This window comes from Seriola dumerili, unplaced genomic scaffold (assembly GCF_002260705.1).
Source record: "Seriola dumerili isolate Sdu_G_001 unplaced genomic scaffold, Sdu_1.0 BDQW01000025.1, whole genome shotgun sequence".
In the NCBI taxonomy this organism is placed as follows: Eukaryota; Metazoa; Chordata; class Actinopteri; order Carangiformes; family Carangidae; genus Seriola; species Seriola dumerili.
In genome coordinates this window covers 5792607-5813953 of record NW_019174280.1, presented here as the reverse complement: position 1 = coordinate 5813953, position 21347 = coordinate 5792607, and the positions used below count along the sequence as shown (strand labels likewise).

The 21347-nt window shown below is 41.1% G+C and overlaps 1 protein-coding gene across 1 annotated transcript in view; it reads right to left on the bottom strand.

Annotated features, from left to right (window-relative positions):
* The window catches only part of LOC111239474 (leucine-rich repeat transmembrane protein FLRT2-like), a 39360-nt gene extending 29460 nt beyond the window's left edge, over positions 1 to 9900 (bottom strand). The window contains exon 1 of the mRNA XM_022769364.1: positions 9780 to 9900. The gene's annotated coding sequence lies outside the window, so the exon portion shown is untranslated. The remainder of the gene's footprint in view (positions 1 to 9779) is intronic.
* Positions 9901 to 21347: the final 11447 nt, after the last annotated feature.

Sequence of the window (21347 nt, the reverse complement as noted above, 5' to 3'; positions counted from 1 at the left end):
GAGTGTGTGTATCTTCTAAAATGTCACGCTAATCCTTTAAAGGTCCCATGTTGTATAAAGGTAGATTTCCATGTCTTCTTTGATTATAAAGCAGGTCAGTGCTGTATTAATACTGTCAAAGTATCAAAGTGCTCAGTCCACAGAGAAACGCACACAGCCTGTATTCAGAAACTGAGCCTCAAAACAAGCCGTCAGGACTTCTGTAACTTTGTGATGTTACAACAAAGCAGTCAACGCTTCAAGCCCAGCCCACCTGGACCCACCATTTAGTGTCGGAGGATTCGGTTTCTCTGTGAGTGTTTACAAGAAATTTGCTGAATTTTTATTCTATCACCCAGAAAACCAATCAGAAGAGAGGCTCAGAGCCTTCTGATTGGCCTGTTGGTACTAGATCTTTAGAAAGAAGCCTGAGAGAGGAGATGTAAAACTATAATTAGATGATTTTTGGTACTTAAAACTACAAAAGTAACTTTTTATGGATCAATACTTCAAATAAAACACAGGCAAAGTGTAAAATACATTACCTTTAAGCAACTAATCAATTTAAAAAATGCAATGGTTGTTTCAGGACTAGTTGATTGATTGCTAACATTAGCGCTGTCCGAACATAGCGCCTGCTTGTACAGACAGATAGACCATTGCCTGCCACAAAGGCTTTAAGTGTTTGAGAGGGGATGTATCTGTCCTTGTAAAACAAAACTGTAAATGAAATTTACAAGTCAATTGCATCTCTGGAGTTGAGTCAAGCTTGTAAACTGTGAAGGGGAGGAGGAGGGAGGCAGAAGAAGAAAAGATAAGCAGGCCCTGAATTATCTAGGCCAGTCAAACGGAGGTATGGTCAGGGACGGACGGTGCAGCTCTTGCTTGGGGCCAGGTCTGCGAGAAGGTCATGTGAAAGTGGAATGTGGCCGAGCTGGATGTTTGCCAGAGGCTGTTTTCAGTCAAGAAAGCTTATTTTTCTTAAAACAAAGTGAAAACTGTACGCCACCTGGGAGGGATTATTCCTCCCTGTTCCAATACAGTCCAGGTTATTTGAATAATTGGGTTTTTAAAAATGTGACAATATTTTTGCCGCGTCGCAGAGATCTTAGACGTCTCTTTTTTACTTTTTTTTTTTTTTTTTTGACGTTATATTGTTTTGACAAAACTCAACACACATAATGAGAGACTGGGCTTTGGCATGCTGCATTACTGGACAAACAATTACCCGGCAATTACCGTGACGCTTTTGAGATAGAGGGGAATGCATCACTCAGCAGGCAGCTGACAACATGAGCTAACTCAGCAAGTGACATGCAAAATAGGAAAATAATGGTGTAGAGTGCCAGAAGTGAAGAGCGTCCGTTCAATGCGGAGGCATAAAATAAACAAGACGAAGAAGGCAAGACATAGATGCCTGAAAAAACTAATTTATGTAGACAGGTGAGAGGAACATATACAAACAAAAAGACACACATCCAAAGAGAAGTGAACATCCACACGCGTATTCACACTCTACAGTGAGGACTGTCAAAGCGGAGCCGGTGTGATTGAAAGCTGGACGGGTAGAGAAGCCTCCGTCTCCACAGGTATGTTCAGAAGAGTTTTATTGAGAGTGAATCATGTTATCAGTTCGTATTAAAGCAACACATATAAACAAAATGATTAAATGTGTTCCCATATGAAAGGATTACTTCATTTCGTGAAATGATGCTGTATTTTTTTTTTCATTGTGGGTATGAATGTTTAATAAAGAAAAACTTTAAGGTGAGCAATAACAGGAGGGCCAGGGAGTTGCATGATGTCTGCGTGGTGTTTAGTTTGGAAGAGAAGCATTGTGTTGACGAGACCTTTGATCCAACTCGCGTCTCTGAGTCATACGTTTGGGTACTGAAAGAACAAAAAAGTGAGGGGTGATGTCACCACGTCTGGTGAGAGAAAGAGTGAGGAAACCTTGAAACACAGAGAGATTAAAAAAAAAAAAGAGAGAAAAGGGGGATAAGAGAAACAGAGAATATGGGTAAAGACAGGCGCTGGGCTTCAGACTGGCAGCCTAAATCTGATTCTCAGTGTATCCAGATTGGAATCAGATTGCTTTTATCGAGTGTGGATGGCAGCAAACACGTAGAAGTCATACTGTAGGTGGTTTGAAATCTGATTCCAATCAAATTTTAAATGACTTAGCCATAGCCACTCAAATCAGATTTCAGACTGTCCTTTACGTCACTCGCAGAGCGTAACCCAGAACACATGATGGTGACATCACATCTGGCCATGACTGCCGCACAGCCGTGTAAGAAGTACTCTTAAGATCCCTAAGTAAAAGTACCACGTATAAATATTCAAGTCCTGCTTTGAAAATAGAACAGAAATTTTATCAGCTAAATCTACTTGTTGTAGTTAGTTGTTGTTAACATTTTCCCAAATTCGCTCCTTCTCATGTTCCTCTCGGTTCCTGGGATTTGGTTGATGTTGCTGTGAATGCGTGGTTGTATGTATTTGTAGACAGACTTGTTTTTATTTGCTGTGTGAAATGGCTGATGAACGTCACTTGGCGCAAACTTAGTTATAATTGGAGCGTGTCTATGTTCTCACAGCCCTATGTTCCTTTTGAGAAAAATCTTAGGCCTTGTCCACATTAACCCGGGTAAATACGATTAGTAAGTACGATTTCCATCTACACTAATCGTTTTCAGAACGCTTTGCATCCACGTTCCACGGCGTCTTTACATTTATCCACCTCAGCGATCGTTTTTGTAAAGCATCGTTTTCAGTTTCGGAATTCACCGTTCTAATGTGGACGGAAGGGCTAACCGGATAAATATTACCCGGGTTAGTGTGGACATGGGCTTATGGGAACATATAAGACTGTGGGAAAATAGGGCCTAATTTTCAAAACATTCTTAGAAATGTGGGAACATAGGGCTGACCCCGTTATAATAGTAATCGTAGGTGTTGACAATGAGTGGGAGTTTCTTTTCTGCCTCGTTTTTCATCAATCTAAAATTGGATTATTTTGACTGTTCAAGACAACAAAACCTGAAAACCTGTCACAACTGTATTATTACTTGTAAAATGAATATGCATTTGGCATTCAAAACCACAATGGATATATTATTAACTAACGCATAGTGGCATGGAAATTCAAAAAGAGAATAGACTGTAACAGTTTGAACTCATGGTTTTATTAGGTGGTTTTCTCCACTGTGTACTGAGTAAAGGTAACTGCTGAAAGCTAACTTTATTGATCCAGTGATTTTTAGTGTCTAAGTAAGATTTTTAAAAAAAAAACAAGTTTCTGCTGTTTTTTTTTTTTTTTTGGCCTTTTCTCCACTCCACTCAGCAGTCTTCGTTGAAGCTGGTAACAACTGATAGACATCTCCATTCTTCATCTAATCTGCATCGCGCTGTTTTGGTTTCACTCCTGAAAAATGCTCCGTGTCGTTACCCTCAAAGACTTAAAGCTGATAGCTTTACGGCGCCCGAACACGGAGAGCAGCATCGTTTGTAAACGACAACAATGATTTCGGTTTTAAAGATCGACTTTGAGCAGCAAATTGAGTTTTTATGAGGTGTGAGCATAAAATCTAAGATAAGGGTGGGAGATGAGGGTAGAGGTGAGGGCGGGGGTGGTAAGTGTGGCTGAGTTCGAAATGCGTCATCAGCATGAAAAGCCTGCTAAAAGTTCAGTGCGGTTGGAGCAGAAAACCAAGGAGCGGGGCTCTGTGTTGTGTGCTGTACGCCTGCTGGCAGCCGCTTTCTCTGGCATTCACAGATGCCTTTTTGGCCGCTTTCAGAAGGCTCCAAAGCAAACAGGAACGGCCTCGCTTACAGGCCGTAAAACTTGTGGGTCAGCCTCCTCAATCACACACAGCACTGCTCTTGACAAAATGGCAGAAAGGTGTTTATGTTTTGTTCTCAAGCGGATACAAAATATTCATGTGAATTCAAACTATGATAATACAGAAGTTATATTTAAGATTTTTTTTTTTAAATCATGCTAAAATTGGAATCTTTCTCACTTTTTTTTTTTTTTAACAACAAAACTATGCTGATGCTGCAGCTATTGTGCACATTTTTCCATTTTTCAAAGAGCGATTAATCGTTAATGACAGTGAAATCTTCTGATATATTTGTGGAAACAAAGTCTAAGCTTCAAGCCTCTGGGTGGGCGTTTCCCACGGCAGCTGTTGACTGACATTTGAGAGTCGGTATTGCTAGGAGATGCACTGCCAACCGTTGTACACTAGTGACTGGAGCTCATCATAGCCTACAAACATGGAAACAGCATGATTTCAGTCTCTTTATAACATCATAACATCTTGGAGGAGCCGTTGGGCTGTTAAATGACTTGAAAAGTGGAAATGAGAAAACTACAGTATGTAGCTCCACTCAGAAAGTGGAAGCTAGTCAACCAAGCTTGTTAAAATTAGAAATAATGATTCCCACTACTTTAAGATTTATTTCAACACCTGCCGAGTCATTGGCAGCTCCCACTCACTGCTGTGTTCATCCACCATTACAGAGAAGAGCAGGGTCTGGCTAGAATTTGCTGTATTTATTTCATGGGTTCAGACGAAGCCCCCAAGACCCTCGCGGGGCTGTGAGGTGATTGTGACGTGGTGGCCACACTCGATACTGCATCATGTCACACACACACCGACCCGAGAAGCATTGTGAAGATATGAAATGGTGAATAATTTTTTCTGGACGCAACAAACACTCGAATATGACTTATCTGTCTCAAACAACTGTATGATTTAATAATTCATTTGTGTGCAGGCAGCCAACAGGAAATTAGTCTGCCTGCAGAGGTCCCGAACACACATGCTCCACCAGCTTGGCTGGCGTAGGACTGTAGTGCTCAGGCTCTGTGCGTCCAAAAATGTGGAAGCATAAGCAAACCTGCAGGGAGTTCTTCTGCGCATGTGCTCAGTGAGTAACTTTCATAGGAATGACTGGGAAGCCATCTTTGATCCAGTTATCCTGAATAGAGGTAAACTCAAAGCTACAGCTAATCCAAAAAGGTATAGGTGTAGGAAATGAAATATTACAAACTATTTTAAGTGCCACACAGATAATGCAGCAATAAAATGACGGCAACTAAAACAAAAAAATCAAACCCCGTGGAGAACCCTAATGTAGGGGACACTATCATGGCTGAATGATAAATAAGAATAGTTTGACTGATAGACTCGTATGTTCTAGTCATGTTTACCATTAATGTTGCTGTAAACCTTACTAATGAAGAAACCCAGTTACGTGCCAGTGTAATGATGTCATTTGTTATTTCCACAATGGATGCAGAGGAGGGCATGTTGTGTTTCTGGGGTTCCTTCGTCCCAGTCGGTTTGAATTACAGGTCTTTTCAGAACATTGTTACTGCAGTAATCAGAACTGTGATTTTCCGTTTATACTGCTCTGTAAAGAACAATCAGGTACCTGACTGCTGCCTGATTCATTTGGGGAAAGAGAAAAAAAAAAACAAAAAAACTTTTGTCATTCTGAGGTGGATTTACTATAATAGCGTGAATGTCAATGTATGTGCCAAAACAGGCTGAGGTATGACAAAAGTAAGTTGTTTCTTCTCCACATGTTTAGCTCAGGGCGAGTTTTAAAGGTCAAGGTTGTATTCTGTGGTGAGGCATTTTTATCTTTCCGAGGTCTGTCTCTGTGAATGACAGGTCCCAAATAAACGGGGCACGAATGGTCACAAGTGGAAGATTATGAGTGTTTGATGAAAACAGCTATAGGTGGGATTTATCACGGGCGGTGTCGCTTCGTTTTCTGCTCGACCTCCAGACATGTGAGGCACTCGTAGTGAGGTCACTGCAGCGGCGTAATGTTTTTCACATAAGACTTCATGTTATTCTAATCACATATCTACGCCATTGACTATAATCTAATGATTGGACCTCATATATCCAGGTATTATCTTCAGAAAATATACATTCACAACATTCTTTCTAAACTATTGAATTATGTGTTTATTTTAAAGGCAGCAGTAAGAATCCAAGCCCTGCTGGCAGAATATAGGTTGACTTTCAGATGTATATATAGGGTCGTTTTTTATGGACACTTAACTCCAATTAACCTTCATTCTCCTATTTGCCTGTAATCACATTATCCTCTGGTATTTGACTCTATTTTTCTTTCATCCAAGAGAGGCCATGTCCTCCCGCTACATGCCCAGAGAACGGTGCGGTGGTGCAAGAACAAGCTTCTCCTTGTGCTGTATTTCCCAGTTGGCCAGGGAACCAGTCTATGGTCTGCCCTCCCTCTCTCTTTCGGGTCTTTCTCAATGCTCTCCTCATGCTCTCTTTTTAGCTCTCTCCTTCTGCTCCCTCGCTGCATATCTGAGCTCTGCCCCGGGGCCATGTCCAGCGCCAGACAACGTCTGATTCATGCCTTCAGTTGGCTGCTGCGGTCAGCTGACTCTATAGTACAATAAGACTCGGATTGTTGAGGATTGATTCCATATCCTACCAGGACACTGATCAATTCTATTGTACTGTATGCTAGCCTGAAGAAGAAAGTAATTTAAGAGAACAGTTGAATAATTAAAGGACAGAAATTCTATCAAAAAAGACAGTGTTTTTTATCCCTAACGTATCCTATACCATTATATATATATACAGAATATAATATATCCAGACATATCATATTATTCCTACTGTCAAAATAATGTCAAATGATTTTAATTCCTGCTACTAAATGACTTGAAATGGACAGTTTGAAACAGAGCCTTGCCTCTTTCTTCCCTCTGCACTGTACAAAAACACATTCCAGCTGTCAAATATGTTCATTCATGTCCCTCTGTATAAAACCATTTTTGACTACCTGCCTGTCGCCTAAAGCAATTATAGGTGAAAGAGTTTACTTTCAGCACCTCAACCCCTGCACTCCAGAAGGTGCATGTTGAGCTGTCAGCTGTACTGACACATTAGTGACATATTTTCAGAGCTGATGCCTGAAATTTGTAGTTGAGTTTGAAAGATTTTGAAATGTCACCTCACGCTAGCTCTACTCCACCACAGCCATCTGAAAGCTATAGTTACTTGTAACTTTATAGATTAGCATTCCGTATGCAGGGTTAGGGTTAGGGTTTCGTCTCACAAAGGAGTGCTGTGACTTTCCATGTCATTTAATCTAACAATAATTCCTTTAATTAATCTATTATTTCAAGTATTACATACACGATTTGAGGTCTTCAAATGTCTTGTTCTGTCTGAGCAACAGTCCAATAAAACAAATGTAATTAATTTACAATCATATAAAACAGGAAAGCAGCAGTTTGACATTCTGCTTGAAATACGGCGACTAACTGCAAATGGATAAAGTAAAAATAGCTCCACCTCCACCAGCTGCAACATTAAGGTGCCGCTTATATATTGATCCATCAGTAATACTTTACTGTCAATACTTTGAGTCCATTTAGCTACATACTTTCACTTCAGTGACACTTTGAATACAGGAGTTGTAGTGGGAGTATTTTCACATCGCTGTGTTGCTACTTTTAAGTAAGCAAAGGTTGTGTGACACTGCTCTTTAGTAAATGTAAAAATCACAAAGCTACCAGCTACAATAGGATGACTGCACAGTACACACCTCCTACCAGACTGAGTCAGTGTAGCACCTTAAAGCCACATGTTGCCACAGCGACAGCATGAAAGCTAGTTAGCAAGTGAGAAAAGAAGTCAAAAAATGTAGCTAGAAGTGATGGATAAATGGTTTGAACTGTTAGTTAAGGCAGGAAAAACATCTGAAAGCTAAAAGTAATGGAAAAACTGTTGGAACATCCAGCTCTTACCACTCCAAGTGGTACCTGAAAACTTAACTTAACCAACTACAACTATTGAAAAACAGTATTAAAAACATATTTTATGTTTCATATAATGCTTTTTATCCACTTTAAATCAATTGAAATAAATATATGTGGAATATGGATGAGGCCCACTGGTGTGATATAGCTCTGAGCTTTGACTTGTTTTCTGTTTGATTACTATGTATGTACACAAATAATAATAATACACATCATGGATCATTTTGGAAATGAAGTCTATTAAAGGTCCTATATAGCATAAAGGTAGATGTCCATGTCTTCTTTGATTATAAAGCAGGTCTAGGTTGTATATTAACACTGTGAAAGTATCAAAGCCTCAGTCCACAGAGAAATGCACACAGCCTGTATTCAGAAACTGAGCCTTAAAACGAGCCGTCAAGACTTCTATAACTTTGTGATGTCACAACAAAGCAGTCACCACCCTCAGCCATGCCCCAAGGCCCGCCCACCCAGACCCACTGTCCAACCTTTCAGGATTTGGTTTCTCTGACTGAAATCTGCTATATTTTTATTTGATCACCAGTCACCACCACCAGAGAAAACCAGTCAGCCTCTGAGCCTCCTCTCTTCTGATTGGCTCATTGACCTGTTCACTAACTCAGAAGCCTGAGAGAGATGTAAAACCACACTGAGATGGTTTTTGGTCCTTAAAACCACAAATATATCTTTTCATGGATCAACACTTCAAATAAAACACAGGCAAAGTGTAAATAGGACCTTGTTTTCCGAGCAATAGCTGATGCTGGGAAAAAAAAGCACCAGCTACAGCAAATACCCATGACACCTCTGTAAAATACAGAATAACTGTATTATTAGGATAATTGAATGTTGGGTTGTATGTTGATGTATGATGTGCTGTTATTCTCCAGAAGTTATAATGTTTACTCATTAATCAGATCCATTGGCAGTCATGGTCTGGGATTTGGTGTGCTGGCCAGCGGTGTGTTAAATAAAACCTGTGAATAAAGCAGCTTTTCAAATTGAGTGCATTCAGGGCAGCTTTCCCTGGCAAAAAATAAATAATAAATAATAATAATAATAAAAAACAAAAAGGTTTTTGATCATGGAGATGTCATTATTTCCCAGGAAGCGTAGTGTGTTTACCTGTGAGGAGCAATGGAGCACTTCACACCCATTTAAATAATGAGACCATTGCAAAAGATGCGAGAGATAATTGTTACTGTTTCACCTCAGACATTTTTAAAGTTATTGCTGGCAACGCTCACAATTATTTTAAATTACTTTCTGCTAGGAGAGGAAGAGCAGGTGGCAGACTCCAGAATGTAAACCTTACACTGTTCTGAATTTTTAAAACAGTCCCTGAGAGAGAGGATGTGAATGCGCTCTTTTATTATGCTTTAAAAAAAAAAAAAAAAAATGTGTACTCAACCTTTTATTTAGTGTCTCCTGTAGGGCACCCATTAAAATCATCAACCCTGTTTAAAAGTTTGCTTCAGAGGGATTTGTCACCCCAGAGGTTGACAAGACAAGAGCGCGAGGTCACGGAGAGACACGACGAACAACAGGCAGTGAACTAGAAAGAAACATGGCAGCCATGAATAATGCATGGATGAAAGGTTTATCTAATGGCACTCTTGAAAGTTTTAAAAGTTCATGTCTACTTCCTGCTGGAGATGCTCTTGGCTAAAAAGCTCCTTTCTCCAACCTAGTGCAGTCATCCTCCCAACTCAGCTTGAGAGAGACAAGGATTGGTTTAATTATGTTTGCAGTGATTAAGCATCTTAGTGGTGCTCATCACAATATGAGCCATGAATCACAATCAGTCTGAGATGTGACATTCAGAGTAAGGTTTCCTTTTTTTCTTTTTCTGTTACTAACACTTAACACCAGCCCCAAAGCACACAGGCAGGCACACACACACACACACACACACACACACACACGAACACGCACACGTACACGCACACTGGAAGACAATTTAAAGGGGGACACTTACTGTCTTTGGACACTTGGTGGTCATGGCAGGGTCAGAGAAGAGGAGAGACTCGGAGAGAGTGGAGAGCACGACCTCGCTGCATTACACTCACATCTCAGCCCGGCTCCCAGACACGAGGACGAGACCGACGGGGCTCGTTAACTTGAAAGCGCGGATGGAGGTCGGCGGGCTCGCTGGAGTGTGTCAAGAGGAAGCTGCAGGCACCAGTCGCTCAGGCCGCGGAGAGACAGACAAAAGCAGAGAGAGAATTCAAAGACGCCAGCAGTTTCTCCTTCCTCTTCCTCCTCGCTTTCTCTGGTGTAACTTAACCCCACCGAGGAGCCCCGGCGAGCAGACACACAGAACCAGTTCCAGACCTGTCCTGCACCAGCGGCTGCCTCTCCCCCTTCTGTCTCCGTTTTCTCTCCTCTCTCTGTTTTTTGGTATCATTTAACTCTTGATTCCCGTGGCCCGGCGATGAGCTCACCGCGGGCTCAGGTTTCAGCGCCTTTACTGGAATGCGAGGGCAGCCGCGCAGAGAGAGGCAGAGGTGCCGGGGAGGTCAAAGGCTACTGGGGTAGTGTGGAGGAACGGGAGGAGAGAGCGGTGTCTGTCATCTGGGGGGAGTTCCAGTAGGGGGATATCTGAGGGGCCTGGAGTGCCGAGAACAAAACAGGAGTTACAGGGGTCACGGGCTACGGATGTTGTGGGGCCAGACAACATTTGACAGCTCTGGAGGCTATGGACTTGAGGACACTCAGTACATTTACACGCTACAAATACACACACACACACGGACAACCTCTCCTAAGTGCCAGATTTATTGCTCACTTAGAGAGTGGGGTGTTTTCCTCAGGGGAAAAAACTTTCTTTTTTTTTTTTTTTTTCACTTTTGTGGAGCTGCTTTTTTCACATTGCAGCAGAGTTTAGACTCCTATAGGGATGTGTATTATGTAGTAAAATGAAGTACATAAATAGAGTGACCACAATCACAAAAATAATAATACTTTTATTTATGTAAAATACGTTTAGTACCACTTGTGACCAGGTGCTTTACAAAAATGATTTAAAAAAAAACAGCAAAAAAAAAATGGAAATAATGACATTAAATGACTTTTTTTTTTTAAAGGAATAGACTGTTAATAAAAGCAAGACTGTGTCAAGGTTTTCAACCACAGAAAAAGTACATGGACCAAAAAGCAGGAAGCAAAAGAGAGGTTTTCTAGATGTTCTGAACAGGCAGACAGGCAGTGAGGGACCCTGTTATGAGGTCTTATCCGGTTCATTTTGGTTTCATCATATTTTTATTTTTCACACTGTTTGTATTTTACAATCTTAGTCTTCAGTAAAGCACGTTCTGCCCCCTCACCTTTCAGTACAGTAACCAGTTACACTTTTCCTGCTGTTCACAATAGTTGTGCGTCTTTCTCTGTAGGACATTTCCAGAATCATAACACTGCCAAGGTACCTCCGAAATAACCAGCGGGCTTTTTCTGTTAACACCGGCTCTTTTCCTTTGACAGTGGAGTTAGCGTCACCCTGACGAAAAAACAGTGGGATTTTTCTATTGGATTTTGGATTAGTGCAGAAAATAAGGTTCGTGACAAACAAGAGTTTATGATACTCACACGTTTTGTTCAGAAAGATAATCTTCACAAATGAACCACTTTTATTAATTTTGAAGCCTAAATACAATCACCAGAGGTAAAAAGCTAATGTTAAGCTATAAACCGACTACTCGATGGTCACATGACTTGAGCACCGCCAGCACCGTTACTTCTTCTACATAAGGCGGTCCTCTCAGTTAGTAATAGTTTGCAGAAGCTTGAGTATAAACACAACAAGGCTGTAAAGGAGGACTGGTGAGTAGATTGATTTTCGGTGTAATGATGTTTAACATCCCAGACAACCTCAGTAGTCTCTTTTGGCCACTTGTTAGCAATCACCTTTTTTAAGACATGTAAGAGCTTAAAAACTAGCGACTGGGGTATTGAATACTGATGTTTTAACCACAGACCTTATTTCAGGCATTTAACCAAAAACCCATTCAAAGACCCATCGACTTCAGTACACGTGCACTGGATGTTCTAAAATGATAACTAATTTACGAGTTTAGGGCTCGTTGCTGCAGCAATCTATAATACTAGATGGAAATCCAAGTTTAGCTTAGCGTCTGTAGCCATGTTAAGCTACATAAAGCTAGAGGCTAGTGTGAGTGCAGTGTGTCTGAAGTGCATTATACTGAGTAATGTTTCCAAAATTCAGATTGTCCTCATTAATACAAATGGGGTGAACTAAATATTAGAATCACCTCTCAGTTTACTGTACATCACAAACTACAGCCCACAGAATGACCTTAAAGGTGAATGTACTGAACATTATTGCAGGGCTTTTGTATAAGACCGTTGACTTTAGCTAGTCGGATCTAAAAAAGACTGGCAGAAGTGTTTGTTGTAACTGAGTCAGAGAAGTGTTGAACACGCTGTTAACAGTTTTCACAGGGGCTTTATTTGGTAAAAACTGCCTTTTCCCAATGGAAACTGTTGACAGTGTGCTCTGTGGATTATCCAGAGTAACAGGGGCACTGTTGCTGGAAAGAGGTGTTGCTGTTTAATTTTAACGTAATTTTTCAACACTTTGAGCACCTCATTTTCATTCACCTCCATCGTACCAGAGTGGAGGGAATCTCAGTGACAGAAATATCAAAACTTATAGGTGTTGTGTTGTTTCTTACAACATACATGAGCCAGGCCATTAATTCAGTTGTTGGCCATGCAGTGTTTTTTATGTGACTGAGTTTGTTAATAAAGTGATTTGGTTTAGATAGATAGATAGATAGATAGATAGATAGATAGATAGATAGATAGATAGATAGATAGATAGATAGATAGATAGATAGATACTTTATTTATGAAAAAATCATACAGTATTTAATCTAATATAATTTGCATTGTTAATTTTTACATATGTTTATATATATGTGTGTGTGTATATATATATACTATATATATTTAAATATATAAATTTGGTACATGTACATATATGTGTGTGCATAAAGTATATCACATGTATGGGACTTTTCTTTTTCTCTCTCATATGAATATATATATATCTATATATATATGGATATATATATACTTTAAAGCCATGGCAACAAAAAAAAAAATCCACTTTTAGTTTATGTTCTCTCAATGTGAACTTTTGACCAGATTATATAATTTAAAGCTGTAGCTTTATAAGGACATTCAAAACTTAACAATCACCGGCACCTGTTTTGTGGTGCACTCGCTTCCAAAAAAGGGATGCAAATATATTGCAGGTACAATCTTTACTAATTATACAGTGTTTGTGCCACCTGTGGCCGTGCAGCAGAGGTGTGTGTGTGTGTGTGTGTGTGTGTGTGTGTGTGTGTGTGTGTGTGTGTGTGTGTGTGTGTGTGTGTGTGTGTGTGTGGGGGGGGGGGTTGCTAATTCCCTGCGATAGCTAACTTGACAACACAAGCCAACTGCAAAAAACAAAAGCAAATAACAAAGCGATGCCTTTTCAAGATGCCATCGTCAAGACTTTCCCTCTGCAGTGCAACAAAAATAACTGCGGCTGATTGAAGCGGCCTGGCATTTATTTGTTTATTACTTTGCCAGTCGACTCTTTGCTGTTTACTTCTCCCCCAATCCTCTGCAGCCCCGGCTGGCTTTGAACTGCAGCTCCGCTGGCCCAGCGCTGCTCCAGCCGCTGGGAATGTGTGGTCTTTATTAAGGAGAGGAAGTGTGCGAATGAGCACTGCAGGCCCAACATCTCAGGAATCTTGATCCTTTTTCCCCTTGTGGCACTTTTCACAAGCGGGGCCAGCTAATCGCTTACACTGATAGCAGGGTTTCTGTTTGAGGCCCCGGTTCTTGGAGAAAAGAGGCTGGGGGTGGTGGAGGTGGAGGTGGCTGAGGCTGTGCGGCACTCTCCCCCCTCCTGGTTTTTGTAGCATGCTGGGGAGTAGGCTTGCATACTGTTTGTGCAGATGAGTGTCGGAGCGGGCACACCCTCTGCGGGCCTGTTCCCATGGGAACAGCAGTGATAGCGAACAGCTTGTTTTTGTGTTTTTTGGCAATGTTGCCACTGCTGGAATACTGACAGGCACTGGGGAGGTCTGATATGCAAAAACGTTGCCAGGTAGGCCTTATGCGAGAAGAATGTTTTCCCTTTGACTTTCTCCACTGTGTTTTTGCATCCATGCTGAGTTATTTGGTCATACAGCGCAGTGGAATTCAACGTTTTTCACCTTCATCGGTAGGCGATGTTGATCAAGTGGGGTTTATGTTTCAGCGCTTGCTCCATGCCACAAGCTGACAGGCTGAACTTGTTCTTGAGGGTTCACAATTCTCAGGTGGATCATGAGATCCGTTTTAGTCAAATGACTTCAGGTTAGTGTTACATGTCTCCCCACGCATGGCCGACAGACACTTGGCTTTGGCTTTGACCTTTTTGTGTCACAGAGGGAATTCCACACTACATAAACAGGAAAACATGTTTTCTAAAACTCTCCCCTTCCCATAAAATCTCAAATGATAACATCACCCCTTGGGTTGGCTGACTTCATTAGCATATTTGTAATTGTAAACCCCTCGCCCTTCTCTAAAATAAAATCCCCACTAGAAGGGTGAAGAACAGTGAAGTTTTCCAACGTATTTGCATTGGCCCTGGATCCACCAGTCGTGAACAAGAAATGTGTTGCAGCACGAATGAAAGCAAAACTGTTCAAAACACAGACCTATCATTCTCTTAAAGAAGTCAATCTCAAACTGTGATGAAAACAAAATATGCTCCTGCTGCCTTATGAAAAGCAATACATGATTAATTTTGGACAAACAAAATCAATCGCCATCTGCGTCCAGGAACGAAGAACAAACGCCCCCCGCTGACCTTCATACATCAAAGAGAACGCTGAACCTATATTTTTTTTTTAATATCTTTTTCTTTTTTTTTTTTTGCTCTCATAAATATTAGACACACACAGAGCAGGGAGAGCTCCAAACGAAATTAAAGTGTTCGTTCATTGTGCAAACGACTGACTCACTTTATGGTGTTTGGCTTCCTAAATGAAAACATACCCTATGAAACCCTTCACCAGGCTTCTTGCTGAGAGAGCGAGCTGCACAGAGAGCAAACGCCTTCTCCTCTCCCGGCCCCCTCTCGCCTGGGACGGCGGGGTAATTACATCATTTGGAGATGGAATGAAAGCACTTTACAAGCGAAAGTAAGTGAAATGCTTTATTGCTTGCGGAATTGCCAATTAAAAAGCAACACCTGGAACACAGAGGCCCCCGCGACAGGGCTGAAACCAGCCGGTCCCCTGCTCCACAGAGGCCCCTTGAGAATGTTTTTCTTTCCATCTTTTTTTCCCCCCTTTTCTTTATTTGTGAAAAGTTGCCGACAATGCACCTTCACACTGGCTTACATATCCCATAAGTCACCAAAGCCTGACGTGCCTTTAAACGTATTAATAAAGCCCATTTCCTGGGTAGAGCATATGGCACAGCTACAGTGTAAACCTGCTCAGGGCACGCTACTGAAAAAGAAAACAGCGGTGATTCTCTCCAGCACCCAGTCTACCCTAGCAGGTACCCCACCATCCAACACACATATGTACATCAAGACCAGACCAGTCCTGTCTAATCCCAGATGTGTTCCATGCTCAGGTCTGCTTCCCCCAAGAGAGAGAAACAGACCAAACTGAACAAATAGAATGGTGGAGAAAAGAAAAATGTCTTTCATATTACTGACCGGTGTCAATGGGAGACTTGTCTTCTAGTAGCTGGTGATCTCTTTGGATGAATAAAATCAGTTCATGGCCTCTCCGAGAGTCCACAGCCATGCTAACTGCTCCATAAGGCTGTAAAGGCACGATGGGGCTTTAACCTAAAAGATAACTGACATTGACAATTTTAATATGTTGATGCAACATTCACGTTGTGTGTTTTGCACTAAACACAAAGTGCAGCTGAAGGTGATGGGAATGTCATTAGCTTTGTAAAGTATTAGGTCATACACCAAAGTATTGAAAATTTCTTTTTCAAAAGTCAGTGTGGTGAGGTGATCACCAACGTCAGTAAGAATTATCCTCTGGGAACCATGAATGTCTCCAAAAATTTAGGCCAATCCATCCAGTAGATTTTTAGATATTTTACTGGATAACTGAAATGTTTACATGTTGATGATGCAAGAAGAAAAATCACCAAAGTCATTAGAATTCATCCTCAGTGAACAATGAATGTCTGCAGGAAGTTTTATGGCAGGAAGTCAACAGTTGTTGAGATATTTCAGTCGAGGTCAAACGCTGCTAAATTGGTTAAAAACTAAAACATACAGCTTGAACAGTAGAAGAAACAACATGTTTGTAAATCAAAGTAAGACAAATAAATGGATTAAGATTTCTCTTTCAAATTCATTCTTCGTCTTCATTCTGGTTCTTTGCCCAAACAGGAGCTGACTGACACATTTACCACACCCCTGCTGGAGTTCCCACTCTGCCCGACCACAGACTGCCACATCCACGCCAAAATATTAACATCAGCCCACACTGCCATGACGACACCGGTGACAACGATGCTGACAGGCGGCACCATGGCGACAGCAGTCATAGGCACACATTTGTGGTGTCAGAAAGGAGGCTCTATTTACTTTGCAAATGTCTGTACCAGAGGCGCTGGCTGATTACTTTTGAGCCTGACTGACACAGTCTTATAGAAAATAAATTGGCAGAACCACACTTGATGCATGGAATATCACTTATGATACTGGTTTGGTCCCTGAGGAGAGACATGAAAGGGGATGGATACTCGACGATAAGATGTATTGTCATGAATAAGAGTGAAAGGGATGAGTAAAACCCTGATTAGGGCTCATAGCCCCTTTGTAGCTGCAGTCAAAGTGCCTCTTGCAAATTCAGAGCCGGCAGCCAAGGATAATGTGCCTCTTATGTCCAAATAATGGCTGCTGTGCTTTGCACATCCTTATAAGATCCTGGCTACACAGTTTACCAAGTCCAATGTTATCACTTGTTAAGCCTGCATAGATTTCAGGGGTTTATATAAAAGCACAGTGTCACGTTTCCTCTTGTGCATTCTCTTTCATTAAATACTGCTGGGGGAAGAAGCTCTTTCATGCGTGGTTTACGTCAAAGTATTTGTACAGTGACTGGTTAAAGGCAATTCCTGTGCTCAGCTTTATAATTGTAGGAAGAGAGGTCTCAGCTGAAATACAAGAATTGTAAGAGGAGCGTATCTTTTGATGAGCCATGTGAGGACTCTATTGCCTTAAACCCTGAGGATGACACATAAGCAGCTGAAGCTAGATTCTGAGAAACCTGAAATCTAGCTTTAAGTTTAAGTGTTAGCATGATCTCTATACCACATGTAAATCATATACAAGCAGGTGCATGAATGGGTGTGATTTCGAGTGCTCAAAGGAGGAAACATCTGTGTTTAGATGAAGCAATTTATGTCTGCACAATCCTTAAGAGGGAACCAAACTTGTAAATGCAAAGAAACTTCATGCTAGTGTTAGCACAATGTTGAGATCTGAACTCATCTGAAACTTTAACAAATGTCAAAAGCTGTTACATCTGTTTGCGTTTCCCTTTGAACTCCTCTGTAACTGCAGCTAAATCTCCCACATGCGACCTTCTCTTATCAGAACAGGAAAAAAAAAGAAAAGAAGTGACCCAGGCACATTACCCCCGTGGTCTGAGCATGCATGGCACTAATGCCCCACCTGTAGCGCCGCAGCCTGTGCCAGCACGTCTGACTCAGGAGTAATATCCATTTTGACTTGCTGAAATATTCATTGGCACACCTCGGGTGCACCAGAGAGGTGGTATAATGTGTCATATAAAGATACGGCAGCAGTGTTCGTCTAACCCCTTGGAAATGAAAGCTAATCGCGGCGAATCATCGTAAAAAACTGAGCCTCGACTGTGTATCAGTTCAAATGAAGGAAACGGAAAGGAATATGTTGAAGATGCATATTCAGAAAAACACCTTTCACAGCACTTAAGATTTAAGAATTTCCTTTAGGAGCACTTGGGTAGTTCATACAAATATACACCATAGGTACTCTAAAATAGGTACTGCATGTTTTATAAGGCCAACATCCACTGTTTGGTTTTACTTACTAATTAGAGAGAGGGTGAAGCAGACCTTGCCTCCAACTAGCTACTATTGCACTCATTATTTTTCCCCCTTAACTACTGGATATGTCCTCTCCTCCATTCAAGCTACATGTAAAAGGAGCTATAACAAAACCCACTGAATATACATATCTCTGTGACTGAATATTATTTATCATTCAGGGATTGAAGTAAAATTGTGTTTTATTTGTTGGCTATGACTCAAGCACATATTGTATGCTTATCTCTAATACGCACAAAAGCACAGTTAAGTGTGAGGTCCCTGTATCTGTGAAGAAAATCTGTACAGTTTTTCTAAAGAACAGCGCAGAATACTGACTTCTTCTTTCCTTGGAAGGATATTCTTGTTTTATATCACCTATTTTTGTACTCAAGCAAGTTCATTTCTGAGTCTTTGAGGAAACAAAGTACCATCACTGAAAGAAGTTTGAAGGTAACACAAGCAATCAGAAGGTTAAAAGGTTAACTACACAAGTGTCCTTCTAAATGTACCATAATCTGAATCAGCTTCCCAGAAAACTTGTAAAAGGAAATGTGAATTAATGCATATGGTTATGCAAAATTAGGTCACTGATTCTCTTGATGGGTGCCAATAAACCATTGCTGAAGAAGAAAGCACAGCAATATGGTGTCAGTCTCCTCATTGGTTGATATATAAGCTATATCTTGTATTTTCCTCTCTTCCATGACATTGTACAGTAAACTGTATAAAGGTAGATGTCCATGTGTTGTTTGATTATAAAGCAGGTGTAGGTTATATTATATATATTATATTATATTAATACTGTGAAAGTATCAAAGCCTCAGTCCACAGAGAAATGCACACAGCCTGTATTCAGAAACTGAGCCTTAAAACCCGCCGTCAGGACTTCTGTAACTTTGTGATGTCACAACAAAGCAGTAACTGCTCTCAGCTCTCTGCCCCAAGCCCCGCCCACCTGGAACTATGCAACCTTCAGAATTTGGTTTCTCTATTTTACCTGATCACCCAGAAAACGGTCAGCCAATCAGAAGAGAGGCTCAGAGCCTCGTTACTAGAGCTCCAGAGAGAAGCCTGAGAGAGGAGATGTAAGACTACATTGAGATGATTTTTGGTTCCCAATATATCTTCTTATTGATATCAACACTTCAAATACAACGCTGGAAAAGTGTAAAATAGAGACCTGGGCACATGCTTTATGCACATCATGATTCATTCACTAAGTCTGTTTCCATTGTACATTTTCTTTCACATCTTCTTTTCCACCTTAGCCACAGAACCTAAAACCTTTTTGCCATATTTTGATTTGTTTTGTTTTCCACTCAGGTGTTTTTATTTGCAAACTGAAAATACAGATAATTGATGTGTAAACAAACCGGAATAAACGGAGGAGCTGCAGTTTTTTTATTCAAGGGTTCATGAATAAAAGTTTGGTTTCTAGTTAATTAGAATAGTGATAGCTTTTTGCTGTAATCACTGCTTTCCATAAGGAGCTGCCTATCAACGTTGGGTTCGCATGAATTGTATAAGGCTATGTGGTGAAAAATAATTCATTGTCATAAGGAAGAGAGTAAAATCAATGAAATAAAATACATGGAGTAAGATAGTGAGACAGTAGTACAACAATGTATAACCGCACAGACATTGTGACGTCAGATGCAAAAGGTCAATAGTAGGGTTCGAAAGTTCACATCCGGCTGCTGTAGCATTGGTAGCTAATCGAAGGATAAAATCACAACGGAGAAAAAGCGTATCGCAGATTGTCTTTGGCAAACCACCAGCTAAAGAGTGCACAGAGGAAGTCCAGCCTTTCCAGGAGAGCAGCTCCACCTGTATCGTTTACGTTTGGTTGTAGTTTTTTTTCCGCGGAGACGGAGACTGATGCCGCAGGCACCCGCCATACTATCAGCGCTAGCACAGCCATCATTGGTTGGTCTGCTGCTAACAGGTGTCAGGCTAGGACACACTTGGCGGCATTTGAGGAGCCTCTCCAGCCACCCAACTTCAATTTTCCGGCCAGATGTTTTGGGAAAGAAACTTTCCGCCGTTCATTTACACCAACTTGGTTTGCTAAATGGAAGTGGCCTCATTATGTGGCGGAGTGTGGTCGGGTTGTGTGTTTTGCTTGCGTGAAGAGGCAGCAGAGGGACACCTGTTGATTTGGTGCCCCTTCATCTTCCCGAGGAGCTGGACCCAGGCCGCTCTGATCTCCAGCTCAACATGCTAGGCCACGCCACCAGAGAGTCTCGTGTCACAGTTTAAGATGAAGCAACATGTCTAGCTAAGCTCCATCCACAAACTAGAGCTCTGTTTACAGAAGCTGAAAAACTCGTAGTTATGTCTGTGCCTGCTCATCTCTGTGGCCTCACCCGAGCAGACCTTCTCCACCTGCATCATGAAAACATGGCTACAGCAACACCATGACCCGGAAGAGACGGACTCACCTTTCCCTGATGCATGTCCATCCTGACATTTTGAACTCATTGGACATCCATGCCCTGATGAGAGGCTTTCCACAACACCTGAACGCAAGGCCACATCTGGATCATTATAACTACTGGAGCACATTGTCTGCAGCTCAAGGTAAGTTATTTGGTTTATTATAAGCTGCCGCCGAGCAGTTTAATATTCAGCTGTCAATTACTTTTAACAGCACACTGATATACCTTTGTTGAAAAAATGTGCATATCTGGATATGTACTTGAGTGCCGTGCGCAATGGGCTTTTGGACATGTGTATTGCAATGTTATGGCATTATTGTGAGATATTTGCGTAATAGAATTACTCAGTCCTTTTTACAGACTTGGCTGCTGCTGTTGTTGCTGCTGCTTTTTTTTTTGGTGTGTGTGTATGTGTGTAGTAGTATTGTTGTAGGCCTATGTTGTATTTGTATGGGTTGGGGTAACTTAAAAAATCATCTTCTGGTGGGCCTGGCTATAAGTGAAATTGTCTGCAATAAAAGGCCTATTTTTCTGACACTTTGGGTGTCCTATGTACCTTTTTAATCAAAGTGATTTAGATCATATGATTAACTGTAGCTTGTTTAATCTTGTCTGACTGTCTGGCTGCTCATTCCTTGTTGGACTTTGCTGTCACAGTCTCACCATGATCCCTGATCGAAGACATAACCACACAGAAGGACATATGGAATAAAATCATGGCCTGCAAATACCATACATTTAAATGTTGGGATACAAACATGGTCTTACAAAAACAGCTCAAAATTGTTTTGATAGACTTTGACGGTTTCTTAAATTAGAATTTTCCTTAAAATCCTTAATTGCATCGACTCCAATTCAAACAAGTTTATCCTGTGAGATCTGTATCAAACTGTATCAATATTTCACAGTCTGATTCGTCCCAGTGCCGCCTGGATACAACTCACCATCCACCTGGTGCGTCCTTTCCAAATGTTTATCTCTTTCTTCAT